The 15,107-nt window shown below is 43.1% G+C and overlaps 1 protein-coding gene and 1 long non-coding RNA gene across 3 annotated transcripts in view; one reads left to right on the top strand and one right to left on the bottom strand.

The window, feature by feature from the left end:
* Nucleotides 1-3,591, bottom strand: part of LOC311523136 — a 45,668-nt gene extending 42,077 nt beyond the window's left edge. Inside the window, exon 1 of the long non-coding RNA XR_014712275.1 lies at nucleotides 3,559-3,591. This is a non-coding gene — a long non-coding RNA (uncharacterized lncRNA). The remainder of the gene's footprint in view (nucleotides 1-3,558) is intronic.
* SRGAP3 (SLIT-ROBO Rho GTPase activating protein 3) overlaps nucleotides 1-15,107 on the top strand; it is a 223,298-nt gene that overhangs the window by 10,284 nt on the left and 197,907 nt on the right. The window lies entirely within an intron of this gene.

Here is a 15,107-nt window from a genome sequence, read left to right as displayed (position 1 = left end):
GACTGAGAAGGCTGTGTGTGCAGAGCAAAGCACTGCTCAGAGACTGAAAGAGAGTGGTGCACTTCTGTGATTATAATAAAGATTAATTGATGCTCTCTAATGGAAACAAATTGAATCTATTATAGATGCTTCCTGTTAAACTAACATCTAGAACACTTGTGCATGAAGGCCAGGATAGTTCAACTAAATCAGCAAGTTCTTGGAAACAATTGACCATCAGAAGCCATTTATGTTTATCTTCAGGATAGAGGCTAAATGGACACCCAGTGAAATACCCTTGGAGCGGGCTTCTTTCATTTAGCCATTGGGAGGAGTTGGACAGGGCAGCTGGCATCCTACAGGAAACGACGGGAAGAGTAGTGCGTGTGCGCATGCGGGAGAGTTTGTGGGAGAGTGGGCTTTGGGAACAAAATTGTGCATGTTTCATCTTGTTGCCAACGGGGTGCTGTTTGCACAGGGGCATGGAGTGTTTGTCTCAGAACCACGTTATTCAGTGGTCTTGTAGACCAGTGGTTTTCCACCTGTGGTCCACAGACCCCTGGGGGTCCGCACAGTCTGTCAGATTTCCAAAGGGGTTTGCACCTCCACTCAAAATTTTTTAGGGGTCTGCAAATGGCAAAAAGGTTGAAAACCACGGTGGTAGGTTAACCTGAGGCATAGTCTAAGGCTCCCCTGCACAGCAACTCTTATTTGGCCAGGACACCCTGGGTTATAGGCAAGATCATGTCCTCACCATGGTTCAGTTTGCCTGCGTGTGATGGGATCAAGCCCCGATTCAGCCATGACTGTAATACAGTTATAAAAGTTTGGCCCAATGAGCACAGGGAAGACCCAAAAAGTATTATAACACGGCCCAGTCACTACCATGTTATACACGGTGACCAGTAAATTTTGCTAAGCCATCATGGCTCAGACTTCAAAAAATGGGAGCCTAAAGTTAATCTCCTTAAGGCCATATTTAGGCTTTTGGCTAAGAGGCCTGATTTTCAAGAGGGCAAAGCACTCCACTGGGAGCTGCTGGGTGCCAGGATGCCTGCCTGTACCTGATTTCCAAAAGGTTGCGATTTAATTTATTTGTGGAAAAAAAATTGCTGTTTTTTAAAATACCTCCTGCCTATCATATGTATTTATTTAGTTCTTTCCATTCCAGGATCGTCAGACACTTCACAAACGATAGTGAATGAAGCCTCCCATATTGCTGTAAGGTTGGGAAGTGTTACCTTCATTTTCAGAGATGAAGAAACCGAGGCACAGAAATAGGTTAAGTGACTCGCCTGGGGGCACACGAGTCTGCTATGGAGCTGAGACAGAACTCGGCTCTCCTGACTCCCAGTCCTGTGCTTCAGCCTTTGCTGCTTCTCCCTGTGACATGCAGTACATTTGTGCTGGTTGGCTCTGGGTGCCATATTTGAGGTCGTGATGCTCTTCAGCCCGTGATGAAGGAGAAAGAAACCAAAGCCACACAGAGGTTTAAAATGGAATGCCACCAAATTCAAAGCCCGTTAGTATAACCTTACCGGCCAGAGTAATGGCAGAGGCAGCATTTGAACAGAACTGTACTTTAATCCCTTGGGTGCATATGGAAGCATTTTGTTAAGACCGAAGCAGCTACTTCTCCAGCTGATGACCCTGAGGGAGTGCCTGCTGACGGATGCTGACTCAGTGGTCTTTCCTTCTCAACCCTTCCTTCCCCATTGAGCTGTTAAAGCAATGAAAGGTTCCTATTTTCATATTCCTCAGCCCCTGCTGCATAGCTGTGAGGTAGAAGATTCCCTCCCCCCACCCCCCGCCCAAGACTCAAAAAAGGCCAGGATTTTGTTTTCCCCTTACGTAAAAATCCAAGTGCTCCTATTTACTACAATATGCAGTTTAAATCACCACAAGCATTTCTTTCTCTAGCTTGCCTTTAAACTTGGACTTGAAGGTTTTGCTTTGCTCTAGGTTGAGAAGCTTTTTGTCCCTGAGCTGAGGGACTGTAGTTAGGAGTGGTACACCACAAATATATAACCAGTGTAATCTGTGTATAGACATGCATTGATCCCTGTGGGGCTCTGAGCTGGCCTTAAACCCAGCAGGTCCAATTCTCCCCATGTTGATTTCAGTGGGAGTTTCTTGGACCCTGGCCCAAGAAATGCAGGTTACTGCTTGTGATACCAGGGAAACCAACCCGATTTCCCTCTCTGATGCTTGGGCAGGAGAGAGAAGCTACTGTGTTCTAGGTTCTGTTTCCTACCCTCTGCAGTACTGGGATCCTGATCTGACCTTTTCTCCCACCCCTGCTCCCCTTCCCAGAGCTTGCGGCCGGGCATGTCATAAGACCAGTCCTAACGAGATTTGATTTGCCTGAAAACAGATTCTGTTTACAAAGTCCTGGTTTTCCAGATCTGGGAGGGTTTCACTGGCTTGCTAGTTGTTCTAAACCTGCCTACCCTTTGTGTCTATGCTGTGAGGTGGCTGAAGCTGAAGTGTCTGGGGCAATCTGTTCCCCTTGAGGCACTGCAGGGATAAACCCTTGATTACAAGGGTAGTAACTCTCATTTTGCAGTTGTGTATTTTCTGCTGGGAAGGTTGGAAAAAGAAGGGCAAATACCCGGGCTTAATTTTTTTTTTCTTTTTCAAAATCCCGTTCTGTTTATGCTCTGGGCTTTGCCCTAGTATTCTTGCAGCCTGCCTTTGCTTGGTTCACTTGTGGTGGCGAATAGAAGGATGGGGTGGGTGAGCTGAGGCAGGGATGTGTAGTGCATATGAGTTTGGATGTTGGTTGGATCATTCTCTTAAGCTGATTATTAGCCTTGTGACTGGTTCTACTCAACTGGCGTCCGCAGTAATGGGAAAAGCGGGAACAGCCCACTTCAGGGCAAGGGCATGTGAGAGACATGTAAGTCTGAGAGAGGGTGTGGCTTTCAGGGTGTAGGATCAGATCTTCCTGCCCATTGGTCTGAGTCACGATTTTTTTCTCACCAGGATGAATTTCCATCTTATCTGCTAAATTAACAAATATAAAATACTGAATCCAGTCTGAACTGATCTGAACAGCATTGTGGCTGTGGGGCTGGGGGAGGAGGTGTTTCTCTGGCTGGGTTTTGCTCCAGTTTGCTAAGGGATGTTGGGTGTGTAATATTTAATTTGATTTATAATAAAAATTCCAAGATCCCTATGCCTCCTATGCCCTATTCACTTGGATGGAAATGAGGGAGGTGGGGAGGGGGCGCGGATTTGTTTCATCACCTGTGAGCTGGGCCCTTGCTGCAGGTAGCTGGAGAAGACCAGCCAGGAGGATTTGGGCCATTATTCGTGAGGTTTGTTAACTCTGTCACGTGGGGAGCTGCCCTCATGGGAGGGGTGGTAAAGCCCTTCCCAAAATACCATAATTTAATGCTGACAGCTTCTCTGTCTGTTACGGGTCTATTCAGTCTCTGGTGCCTTGTTCTCTCCCAGCCCGGTTTCAGACACGTCTGTGGTATTGTTTCCCTTCACCTATCCACTAGAGGTAAGTGTCCACGGTAACCTTTTATTGGACTGGTACCAGTGACTGACTGTGGTGCTCTGTTGACTCACCTGTGGAGCCTTGTAGGAAAGAATGGAGAAGGCCTTCACCGGGTGTATTTCTTCCTCTCTGACAGGTTCTAGTCTCCCTATGACTTCTTGCAGAAGATGGGGGAGACAGGAGCACTTTAGCATGCAGTATCCTCATGAGTATATGGCTAAGCCACTGATCCACAGCTTCTTTTCTCTTAAACCCATATGTTATAGTCCCATTTGGTTTCCTGGCCTCAGGCAGAGGTACTGTATGGATCAGGATGACAGTGGCGTAGGTTCAGTCTGGGTAAGACAGAAGTGTTGCTGATAAGCAGGAGAAAGCCCCTAGAGAAAACCAGCTCAGGCTCTGACACACCAGCAATTAAAGGTGCAATGTCCAGATTTTGCTGGTGCAGTTGAATGGTTGAGTGTCTCGCTCACTTTGGCACCATCAATGCTCCTGGGTTCTCTGGCGGAGCCCCTAGCTAATGCTGCCATTTCTACATTAGGCTCCAAAGAGACTGCAACGGTTTGTTTTTTACTCCGATTTGAACCCTCACTACACTGACCAACACCTTGTGTATGTTCTTGGCTAGTTTCAGAGTAACAGCCATGTTAGTCTGTATTCGCAAAAAGAATGAGGAGTACTTGTGGTACCTTAGAGACTAACCAATTTATTTGAGCATAAGCTTTCGTGAGCTACAGCTCACTTCATCGGATGAAGTGAGCTGTAGCTCACAAAAGCTTATGCTCAAATAAATTGGTTAGTCTCTAAGGTGCCACAAGTACTCCTCATTCTTTTTGTTCTTGGCTAGATAACTGTAGTGTGCTCTGCTTGGGGCTATTCTTAGAAAAAAGCTGAAGCTTCATAGAGCGTGGAATGGAGCAGCTTCTCCCTTGAGTCAATCCAATTGTTATGAATGGATCCCACTAGCGCCCATTGCTCCTGCGCTTCCTTCTTGTTTAGTCGGAGCACAGGTCACTATGATCTATCCAGCCAAAATAGCCTAAGCCCCAGCTGTCTACTCCCTGTATGTGCCCTCTTGCTGCAGCTACGGTCAGCTAGGTGGCTTTTGCAGCAAGTTCCTGGCTCTGCAGCACTGGTAGCAGGTGGTCCTCAGCAGAAGCCCCATCATGGTGCTGGGAACTGCTCACACTGGTGGTCTTCAGGAGCTGGGGTTTGGCAGCCTCAGGAAGCAGCACCTTGACCAGACCTTTCATAGTCCTGGAACTCGGTGCTCCAGCAGGCTGCTATTTTAATGTTGGTAAATCTAGTTTTCTTTCTGCCTCTTTCTTCTGCCTGGTGCCTGGGTGCTGAGGCAATGGGCACCATTCATCAATCTTTTTAAATAAATTCCTCTTGTAACATTTATCCAAGGGCTGTCGCTAGTCCTGATTCCAGGTGAAGAATTTTTAGGGCCTGTAAGAGTCCAACACCAAATACTCTTACTGTGTTGAACTGATATTGATAGGCTCCTGCAAGGGATAATATTTTAAGTGCTCTGTGCATGGTTTCAGCATTTGTCAAGAGCAGAAGTTACTCTCCTGTTCCCTTGGCCTGTTGAAGGGGAAAAGGGGGAAAAAAAACCTTGAGCTGTTAATTTCCCCCCCCCCCCCCCGCCCGAATTTGGCTTTGTCTCAGTAGCTGTTTGTTAAACTACCACCCACAGCAGCACAGCAATCGCCTCCTGAAATGCATTTACCAAGCTTTTAAGAGGCATTTGTGCTCCTGACATGTGGCCAGTGACTGAGCAGTTCAAATAAGTAACACATGGCTTCAGTTCAGAGCTGAAGAAAGAAGTTGTTACATGTTGGATTCATGTTGCAAACTGCCAGGCTCTAGTAAATATGGCACACAGTAATTTCCCCTTTCTTACAGCCTGGCTGACTGTTTTAATCCTGAATTCTGATTTAATTCTGCCGTGCTTTTGTTTAGCCACCAGCAAAATCATCCTGTTTGAAGAAGAGTATTCCTTACTAAGCATTATTGTGCTGTCTCCCTCCCACCGCCATTGCACCCCATGTATTATGTTATTGGCATGTATCATACCAGCTAACAAGGTAGGAAATGGAAATGAGTAAACTGTGGTAATTTAAGGAGCATTAGTAGTAGCAATATCTCATATTTATTACTTCTTTAAGGATTCCAAAGTGCTTTGCAAACTATGGGTCTCATTAGCAGCCCAGACTTAACTGGGACTCCCTTTTTTGCACTTGCTGCATTGCAGTTGAAATTTTGCGCCTACAGTTATTTATGGGTGCAGTTTAAGACGTTCAGATATGCCTTAGGTATGTGCTGGTATCTCTCCAACCCAGAGGCAGCTGCATTTCAGAGGCGAGGGCAGAGAGTAGTAGCTGCTTAACAGCACCTTCCAACACTACACAGTAGTCTAGACAGGAAGTGAAGAAGAATATTGTAGTTAAATAAAAGGACAGGAGTAATTAACATAGTTAAAATGTAATCCCCCAGATTGGACTTTGTCCAATACAATGAGGCTAACTGTGACACTGCATCCTGTATTCTTCATAGTGATATTATTATGATATAATTATAGCATAATTATAATGTATTTTATGCAAGACTGGTCGTGTAAGGTGTCATTGGAAAAGTTATGATTTGCTGAATGTGATTATTCTATTTGTATGCATGTATCATTTTTATATCGGAAGTCATAAATACTGTGTAACCATACTTCAAAAGTAGTTACACCTGGGTAACGCCCACTAGTCAAGATGCTTTCAGTCTAGATAGCTGGTTGGGAAGGGCCTATTCAGGGCAATGAACCATTAGGGAAAACAGTGGGCCTCAGGAGAAGCTTATCTCCCACCTGGTGAGCCTTCCTGAGAACATTTCAGACAGGCTGTCAGTAATGGCTGCTATGAGTCTACAAGGATTTGTGACCAGACCACATGATTCTGGACACCATCTTGAAATGTCAGTATTTTTCCTCAAAACCGGCCTGGGAACCAAGTTTTGAAACAAAGTATTCCTGCCATATGCTAAAGCTATATCAGCCAGGGAGTGACATCATTGGTTGGTCTTCACTCCCTCAGATGTTTCCTGGAGTCTTCTTGTGTGGGAACAAAGACTGTGCTGGACCCAGGCTAAAGGAATTTCTAGCCTGTGTATGAAGACCTGAGAAACCCAAGCTGTAAAACTAATGCAGCTTGTGCCTTTAAGAATCTACAAGTCTGCCTGTATCATCAGTTTGGATATGAATTAGCAGATTCTCACCATATCTATCTAGTATGTTAAGCTTAGTTTGTGTTTTTGTTTATTTGCTAGATAATCTGCTTTGATCTGTTTGCTATCCCTTATCACTTATTAACTACAAAAGATAGATTTTTAAATTTGTTTTATGTTTTAATCTAAACCAGTGAGTTTGGAATGAAGTGTGTGGGAATCTTAGCTCAGAGGGGGTATTGCATATTCCTCTCCACGATTGGGGTGTGTGTGAACTCTGAGCGTACGCTGTACAGTTCCCTGTGCAGCGCAAGGAGGTATAATTTTGGGTTTATGCTCCAGAGGGGGTGTGTGCCTGAGGAGCTGAGAGTTACCTTGGCTTTAGCCTTGCTACTGCACGAACCAACAGCATGGTGTGAGAGAGAGCCCAGGTTGGTGGGTCAGAGGGCTCAGTGGTACCCCAGTTGCAGGTGGCTCCCCAAGGGGAACCCATCATACCTACCCATGTGAAAGTGTTATGGATCTTTAATTACCAGAAGCAGTCAGGACCTTGGCTTTACAGTTCATCTTAAACATGGTATCTCCAGCAATTCAGCAGCTCTCGAACACCATGATGGGGAATATCTGGCCTTTGATTTTATATATATGGCAGTCACTATATGATCCAAGTATTTATCAGGATTCATCAACAAGAGAAAGGGATGGCAAGAACACCTACAAATAATTCTAACGGATACATTGCATGATGGGGAGAAAGCCTGACTTGAATAATTCCTCTCCTTTGAGAATTAAAGGGATGGAAGGATCTGTAATGTGAGAATTCCATTGCAGTAATAGTGTGTTAATACAGTGGCTCTCAACCTTTCCAGACTACTGTACCTCTTTCAGTGGCCTGTTTTTGTCTTGCATACCCCCCAAGTTATATATCACTTAAATTACTTGCTTACAAAATCAAATATAAAAATTCAGAAATATCACCGCACACTATTACTGAAAAAATTGCTGACTTTCTCATTTTTACCATATAATTATGAAATAAATCAATTGGAATATAAATATTGTACTTACTGACAGAGCAGTGTAAACAAGTCATTGTATGAAATTTTAGTTTGTACTGACTTCGTTAGTGCTTTTTACGTAGCCTGTTGTAAAACTAGGCAACTATCGAGATAAGTTGATGTACCCCCTGGAATACACCCCCCGGATTGAGAACCACTGTGTTAATGTATCAGAAGTGAATATAAGAAAATGAGATCAAGGAATCAGGAGAAAGAAACAGCAGGAGAGACTGGCTTTGAAAACTCTTTGCTTGTTGTATTTAAATAAAAGGCTGTTGTAGAACTATTTTAATGTGCCCTGCCTCCTTGCATTACAGCGGTTAATAGCTGTTTGCAGTGTTGCTGTAGCTGTGTTCATCCCAGGATATGAGAGAGACAAGGTGGGTGAGGTAATATCTTCTATTGGATCAACTTCTGTTGGTGAGAGAGACAAGCTTTCGAGCTTACACAGAGCTCTTCTTCATGCCATTAGCTGTATTAAAGCATTCCCTCCCACAGCTAGGGAGTCCAAGCCAGAATTTAGGCAAAATCCTATGTGAAAATATTAAGTAGCACAGACTGCTCTAGCCTGGGAGCTATGAGAGAACTGTAGGGTTTATCTGTGTCCGGCAGCCTCAGTAAAGAATCTTTTTTTATAGTCACCATCCCTACAATATCCAGGAAGGAGGAGTTTGCTCTCCCTCCCTGGTTTCACCTTTTTTTGGGGGGCGGGGGAGCTGTCATGCATGTGGTGAGGATTTTCAGTCACAAATGGCAACCTTCTCCACAAAGCAGCTCTGCGTGGGTTTGCTCTGCACTGCAGTATGAAAGCTGTACAAGTTTGGCAGACCTACCTAGCTTGAAAGGTGCAGTGTACCTATGGGAGCTGCACTTCAGAAGAAAAAATATTCCTCCATAAAACCATTATTAAGCTCTATCAGAATACCGAAGTATTAGAATCGCTACTTTGAGTGAGCTTTGATTTTAAAATAGTGGTTTGATCGCATGGTGCTTTCAGTGACTCCCCACCGCCGTTCCTCCTTTTGGAATCCAGGAAAGAATAATGCAGATTATTTAAACCCCAGTTTCAGGCTATAACTGATAGTGTATGAAACTGTTAAAGTTGATACATGGTCACATTAATATTGAAGGCAGGCAACGTGGGCCAGTGGCTAGGGCATTAGCCCTGGAGTCTTGACAGAATTACTTTGCTGCCCTGTGCCTCTCTTTCCCCCTCTGTATTATCTCCAGGCATGAATAGTATGATATAAAGACCAAAGATTGCCTTGTAGCTAAGTCTGGGGACTGGACTCAGGCAATCTGAGCTCAGTTCCTGATTCTGTCATAGACACTCTGCTTGGGCACATCCTGCATCTCTCTGCCTCAGTTCTCTGTGTGCAAAATAGAGAGAATACTTTTTGTCCTGTCTATTTGGATTGTAAGCACTTTGGGGCAGGGATTGTTTTAGGATGTCTGCTTCTGACATTATGGGCTACTGAGTGTGTTGGGGTCTCTAGGCACTACCATACTACCACTGCAGTAAGGTAGGCATTATTAGATATGTATCCAGCTCATACATTTTAAGATGTTATTTTGGTTACTACTCTACACAGCAAAGTAAAACTGAGATAGGTAGGATATCCTAATGTCATTTTGGCAATAACTTGCCAGGATAATTCTTAAATGTACATATTTTTTAAAAAAATCTTGTTAACTACTGGAATAAGAGCTACTAGCAGACCAGCATTTGGAAGAAGGAGATGGAGTTCCCTCCTTTGCCTCCCCCAGAGTAGTAATGTTCACCACCTCTTGGGTCTAATATAAACTAATCAGCACAGTCTTATTCAACAGACGTTCAGGGTTGATTGAGCAGGGACACTAAACTGCTTTGTCCACTTCTCTCCTGTAGAAAGGTGGGCTGCACGAGTCTGGCTAGGGGTGAATTCCATGAAGGAGCAGAGTATGAACAGCAGTTAGGAGAGACTCTGGCGAAAAAGTGGCCTTCCTTTTCCCAGTGTCATCTATAAGAATCCTGAAGAATATTTTTAATTGATTCGTGTTTGTTTCAATAACCAGCCAGATGCTTGGGGCTGTAATGCAGTTTCTTGGCTAAAGCCTAGAATGCCTTTCTAGCATTGTTGTGTAGGCATGCTGGTGTGTTGTAGAGATGGTCTTTGGTCCTGGACTGTGACTGCTTTGTTGTTACAGGGTTGCTTGTGATTTCTAGGTTTCTGGCATTATTATTATTATTTTATTTACTTAGGGGGAAAAAGACCACTGTGCTTCTATCAAATGCATTGCTTAATCAAGGATGACTCTGTATAGCAATAGGAATGGATTTTTACTTTTCAGAGACGGCCACTGTTGTGGTCTCATTTGAAATTGATGGGAATATTGTCTTTTGTCTGCAATGGGAACAGGATTTAGCCCTTGCTGTATGAGAACTGGCATATCTAGTGATACAAAATGCATGCATTGATACAGACAAACAGAAAATGTCTCAAAGTTCTATAGATAAATAAAGCTAAAATCTGCCACATCTCAGGTTTCTTTGGCTTGACAAGGTTGAATAAGTGATCTATGATTTGTATTGTGGTAGAGCTGAGAGGCCACGGTCGTAGATTGGGGCTCATTATGCTAAAGGCTGTACCAACATAACAAGAAGACAGTCCCTGTTTCAAAGTACTTACAGTACAGTACTAATGATTTTATGGATTAACTGACCTAACCCTGGGAAGAAGAATGTATTCAAATGACCATTTGTCACTCTATGAAAATTTAACTCAGGTCTGACGCCATAATTTAATCAGACATTGAGATTATAGAAGACTCTACTATAAAGTGTTAAGGACTCATGAACACACTCTTGTCCAAATAGTTTAAAGCTTTTATGTTTGTAAAAGCTCCAGAGAGAGTTTAAGATTTGCTGTCATAAAGAGAAGAACCTAATGAGGTCTCACTCAAGGTAAGACTACCTAATTTTGAAACTTTAAAAATACAGATCTGATCTGGAAACAAAAACTACCTTCATCCTGCAGAATTGCCAGTATAGGATTGATTAGAAAATGGTGATGAGAGAGAGATTTTATACAGGAGAGAACTGTTTGGGTGTGTGGGCTGTAGTGTGTCATGAGAAGCATCACTGCTTCATGGATAGAGTGCTGGACAGGGACTCAAGACACTTGGGTTCTGTTTCTGGTTCCACCACTGGGTGAGCCTGGGCAAATCACTTTACTGCTCTGTGCCTCAGTTTCCCCATCTGTAAAATGGATATAATGATACTGACTTCTTTTGTAAAGAGCTTTGAGGTCCACTAATGAAAAGTGTTATACAAGCACTAGGTGGAATTATTATTGCTATAATGAGAGGCTACGTTTACTCAGTCAGTTACAAACTGAGGAAGTACACCCCACCAAAAACAGAGAACGGATTTCACTCCATTTGTTAAGCCACTTTGGGCCATATTCTACTCTCAGTTTCACTAGAAATCAGTTATTCCAGTTTTATGCTGTTACAACAGAGGGCAGAATTTGGCCCATTACCATTGTGGGGTTGTCTTTAAGCACATTGCAAGTAAAATGAGGAAGAAGTTCTGTTGTACAATTGTGAACAATTTGTCTCTGATCGCCTTGTATGATATTGACGTCCGTTGGAAGGAGAGAGCCTGTTTAATCAAGAAAGACCAGTTAAGTATTCTAGGAGAAGGATGCTTTGGGCAGTCAGGAAGTTGGAACCTCTGTGGCTCTTCATGAGGGTGTGTTGAATCTTCCTGAGTCACAGAGCATTGTAAGGCAGGGAACTCTCACCCTGGCCAAAAGATTTGAGAGTTTGATTCAAATGATGACTAATGCAACAAATTCTTTAAAGGCTTAATCCAGCTAATTGAAGTCAGTGGTATATCTCCCATTGATTTCAGTGAATGATGGGTCACGCCCAAATGAACACATGCCAGGATCTCTGTAGTGCATGTAATAGGAAGGGCATAATATTCAATGCAAAGACCTAGAAGATGGCAGCATTGAGAACTCCATGTTTGTTTTGTGTTGTGTTTTGTTTCCATATTGCAGGGACTGAAATAGCACTGCCCAAGATGACCTGAGACAAGTGTCTCTGGGGCAGGCAATCCATGGAATGCAGGAAAAGTCTTTTAGGAAGCCTGACTGGTAGCTCCTTCTCTAATATAAACAATACTACAGTCTGCTGGAGGTAATGGACCAAAATGCTGCTGTAATGGTATTGTGTGCAATAGTGAGATGGATTATTACTGCAGAACATTATTCTACTTTGCTTTTTAATAAGGGTTCATCTCTACACCATATTGGTTTGACTATCTTGAGTTTTTAGTTGTAATTATGCCATGGTGAAATGTCATGCTTCAGGGCATGAGGTGATTTTTCATAGACGTCAGGAAGGAATTTTCGAATCCTTTTCCCTTCCCCCAGGTACAGCATTGCAAATTTGGCTAGGCGCGTTATTTTTCTCTTCTGTCTAAACCATCACATCTCAGCTGCAGAGAGAACACTAGATTAAATAACGCTTCACACTTCTATAAAGCTTCCTTCTAAAGATCTTCAAACTGTTTTTAAAATACTAATGAATTAAGCTTGACAGCTCCCCTCAGAGACCGTATTATTACCCCAATTCCATTGTTGGGGAAACTGTGTGGCCCAGAGAGGTGAAATGACTTAGGGCAGGTCTACACTAGAAATTTGCACTGGTGCTGCTGTAATGTGTCCGAAGACACTCTAAACCGATGCGGGAGAGCTCTCCGGTCATCTTAATAACTCTACCTCCGCAGTAGGCGGTAGCTCTGTTGGCGGCAGAAAGTCTCCCGTTGACATAGCACTGTCTACACCGGCGCTTGTGGCGGAATAACTGTGTTGCTCAGCGGTATGGATTATTCATACTCCTGAGGGACGACAAAAGTACCCTTCCTCCCTGTGCACCAGTGGTTTGGTTTGCTAATCTTGTATACTGTATTAGCCATAGAAATTGGGTGTTGCATCCACTGCGTTATCCTCCTTTGGATTTTCTCCTTAAAATCCACTCTTGCCAGGAGGCCTGCAAAGCCCTCTCCACAGTTAAGCAGCAATCACTACGGCACAGTCTTCTGTTACACCGTTCCTAACATTTCCACCCCGTCTTGTGCTCCCCCTGCCTGTTTGTCCCAAACAACTGTGGGCTCCAGTGCTCAATTTAGATTGCAAGATTGTTTTGGGCAGGGCCCCAATGTTCTGGGTTTGTACGGCCTGCAGCGCAAGGGGACTCTGATCACCACAGTGTAAATAATAAATAGTTTTTCACTCTAGAGCTTTCCTATGGCTCCAGGATGGAGAGGCAGGAAACAGAGGTTATGTTGTGTTGGAACCAGAATGACTGGGAAAGTCTAGGGGTTACTTAACATTACCCTACAGAAGTATGATGCAGGGCTGAAAAAGAGCTCTGCATAAGCTTAAAAACAGAAGTTGGACCAGTAAAAGATATTACCTCAACTGCCTTGTCTGTCTCCGGAACTATTGAGTTTAGCACAGCGAGCAGTGTTTGAATGGGGCCGAGTTGCCATGGACACCAGATCACTTCACACCTATGGGGAACAGAGCTGCCTGTCATAGCTTGGGCTGTGTTTATTTCCACCAGATATTGGTTGGTGAAAAGAAGAATTTAGTTGATAAGACTGTAAATTAGAAATAAAAGCATGAGAGAAAGAGCGAGCAGTGGGGAGGATGGGCTCGCTTCTTGGTTGCAAATACAATATAAGTGACCTGGAATGTACATGCAAAGATACATATACATTCAGATTACAGTGCCTCAGCATGCAGTTCTTAAAATATTAAGGGCCTGATCTCACAAGCCCTGCATGCGAGGAACTCTGGTTGGAATGGCTGAAAGTTGTGCATATGGAGGGTTTGCATAGTGGGGCCTTAACTTCTTTTACCAGTCACTCTTTAATTTGCCTTTCACTCTATTCAGTGGATGTTCTTTACGGGCACACAGAAAAATGGGGATAATTCCATGTCCTAGGCAGAACTAATTAACACATGTAAAGAACTCTGAGGTCCTTGGTTGAAAAGTAGCTACTTTACTGGGGCAAGAACAGGCGGATATAAAGTGGATGGGATTTTTTCATTGAATTGAATGGATGCAAGATCAGGCACTCTACATGCACAGGATCATGATTATTATAATTATATTTTTCTACTGCTTCAGAGTCAGAGTTAAAAATCCCTGACAAATGGCTTCCATGAGTAATTTCAAAAACTGAAAACAAAACAGCAATGAAGGAAACCACAAGAATGAGTTTGACCAAATCATGTATTGAGTGAAATGAAAAACATGCTCTCAGTTGGAAGGTTCTCAAAAGCACTTTTTGTTTCTTTCAAGCCTCCCTGTCTGGGAGTATTTGGAGTGATTCACGTTTTTTTTAAAAGGCATTTTCCAGAGCAGTGAACCTATGTTCTTGACCTACTCCTTGCTAAAATCCCTAAAGAAACAGTAAGCAAACATAATGTAAATGAAAAATGTCACATTATAAACTCCTGAAAGTGAAACCATATTAAAAGGAGTACTTACGTAGTCGTCGCTTTTGTCCAATGGTAGGTTTAGTTGCTCAGTTGGAGAAAGAATAGTCTTTCATGTAAGAGGTAAATTCCAAATTGAGAGTGACAAGGGAGCAGAGGAGAAAACGGACACGTTGTGTGCATTTCCTTCTGATCATCTTACTCATTCTTGTACATTTTGTTGATGCAGCTTTTTAGGAAGCAGAATTGCCTTGGAAAAAGCAGCATATTCAGTTACTATCCAAAACCAACAACAACAGAAATACATTCAGATAATGTTGTAGCATGATGATATCTTTGTCAGCTGTGAGAGAAATGTGTAACAGATGGTTTATCTCTTTCCCAGGACATGGAAGAAAAGGGGATAATTTTGCAGGTCACAAAGCCAGAAAATAACTTCTTTAGGATTTTAAAAATATTTCTTAAAAGTTAAAATATTCATGAACCTTTCTTGGAGACTACTTAGCACAAATATGGAGATAAAAACATTGATGTGCAGCTTTTCATTTCCAGACCTAAGCATGCTCACAGTCCTCTCTGAAGATATAATCCAGACATTCTGACAGACTTGTGGAAAACATCCTCTTCTGTTACTTTGGAACGGAGATAATTATGTCCAAATAGCTATGAATCTTACTGCTTCGGATCTATTGTGTGCTGCTTTTTCAACCACATCACCCCTCCTTCTATTCTGTCTAGTGCTGGCATAGAAAGCAGTAGTGGGCTGCCTGATGGCATGGGAGAACTTGATGTCAGGTGTTGTGGACCAGAGAGACTGAGTCAGAACTCTGTTCCCATCTTGACTGCTGA

Source organism: Lepidochelys olivacea (genome assembly GCF_965140295.1).
Source record: "Lepidochelys olivacea isolate rLepOli2 genome assembly, chromosome: 7".
Classification (NCBI taxonomy): domain Eukaryota; kingdom Metazoa; phylum Chordata; order Testudines; family Cheloniidae; genus Lepidochelys; species Lepidochelys olivacea.
Note: the sequence above shows the minus strand (reverse complement) of the source record. Positions and strands in the feature narration are given on the sequence as shown.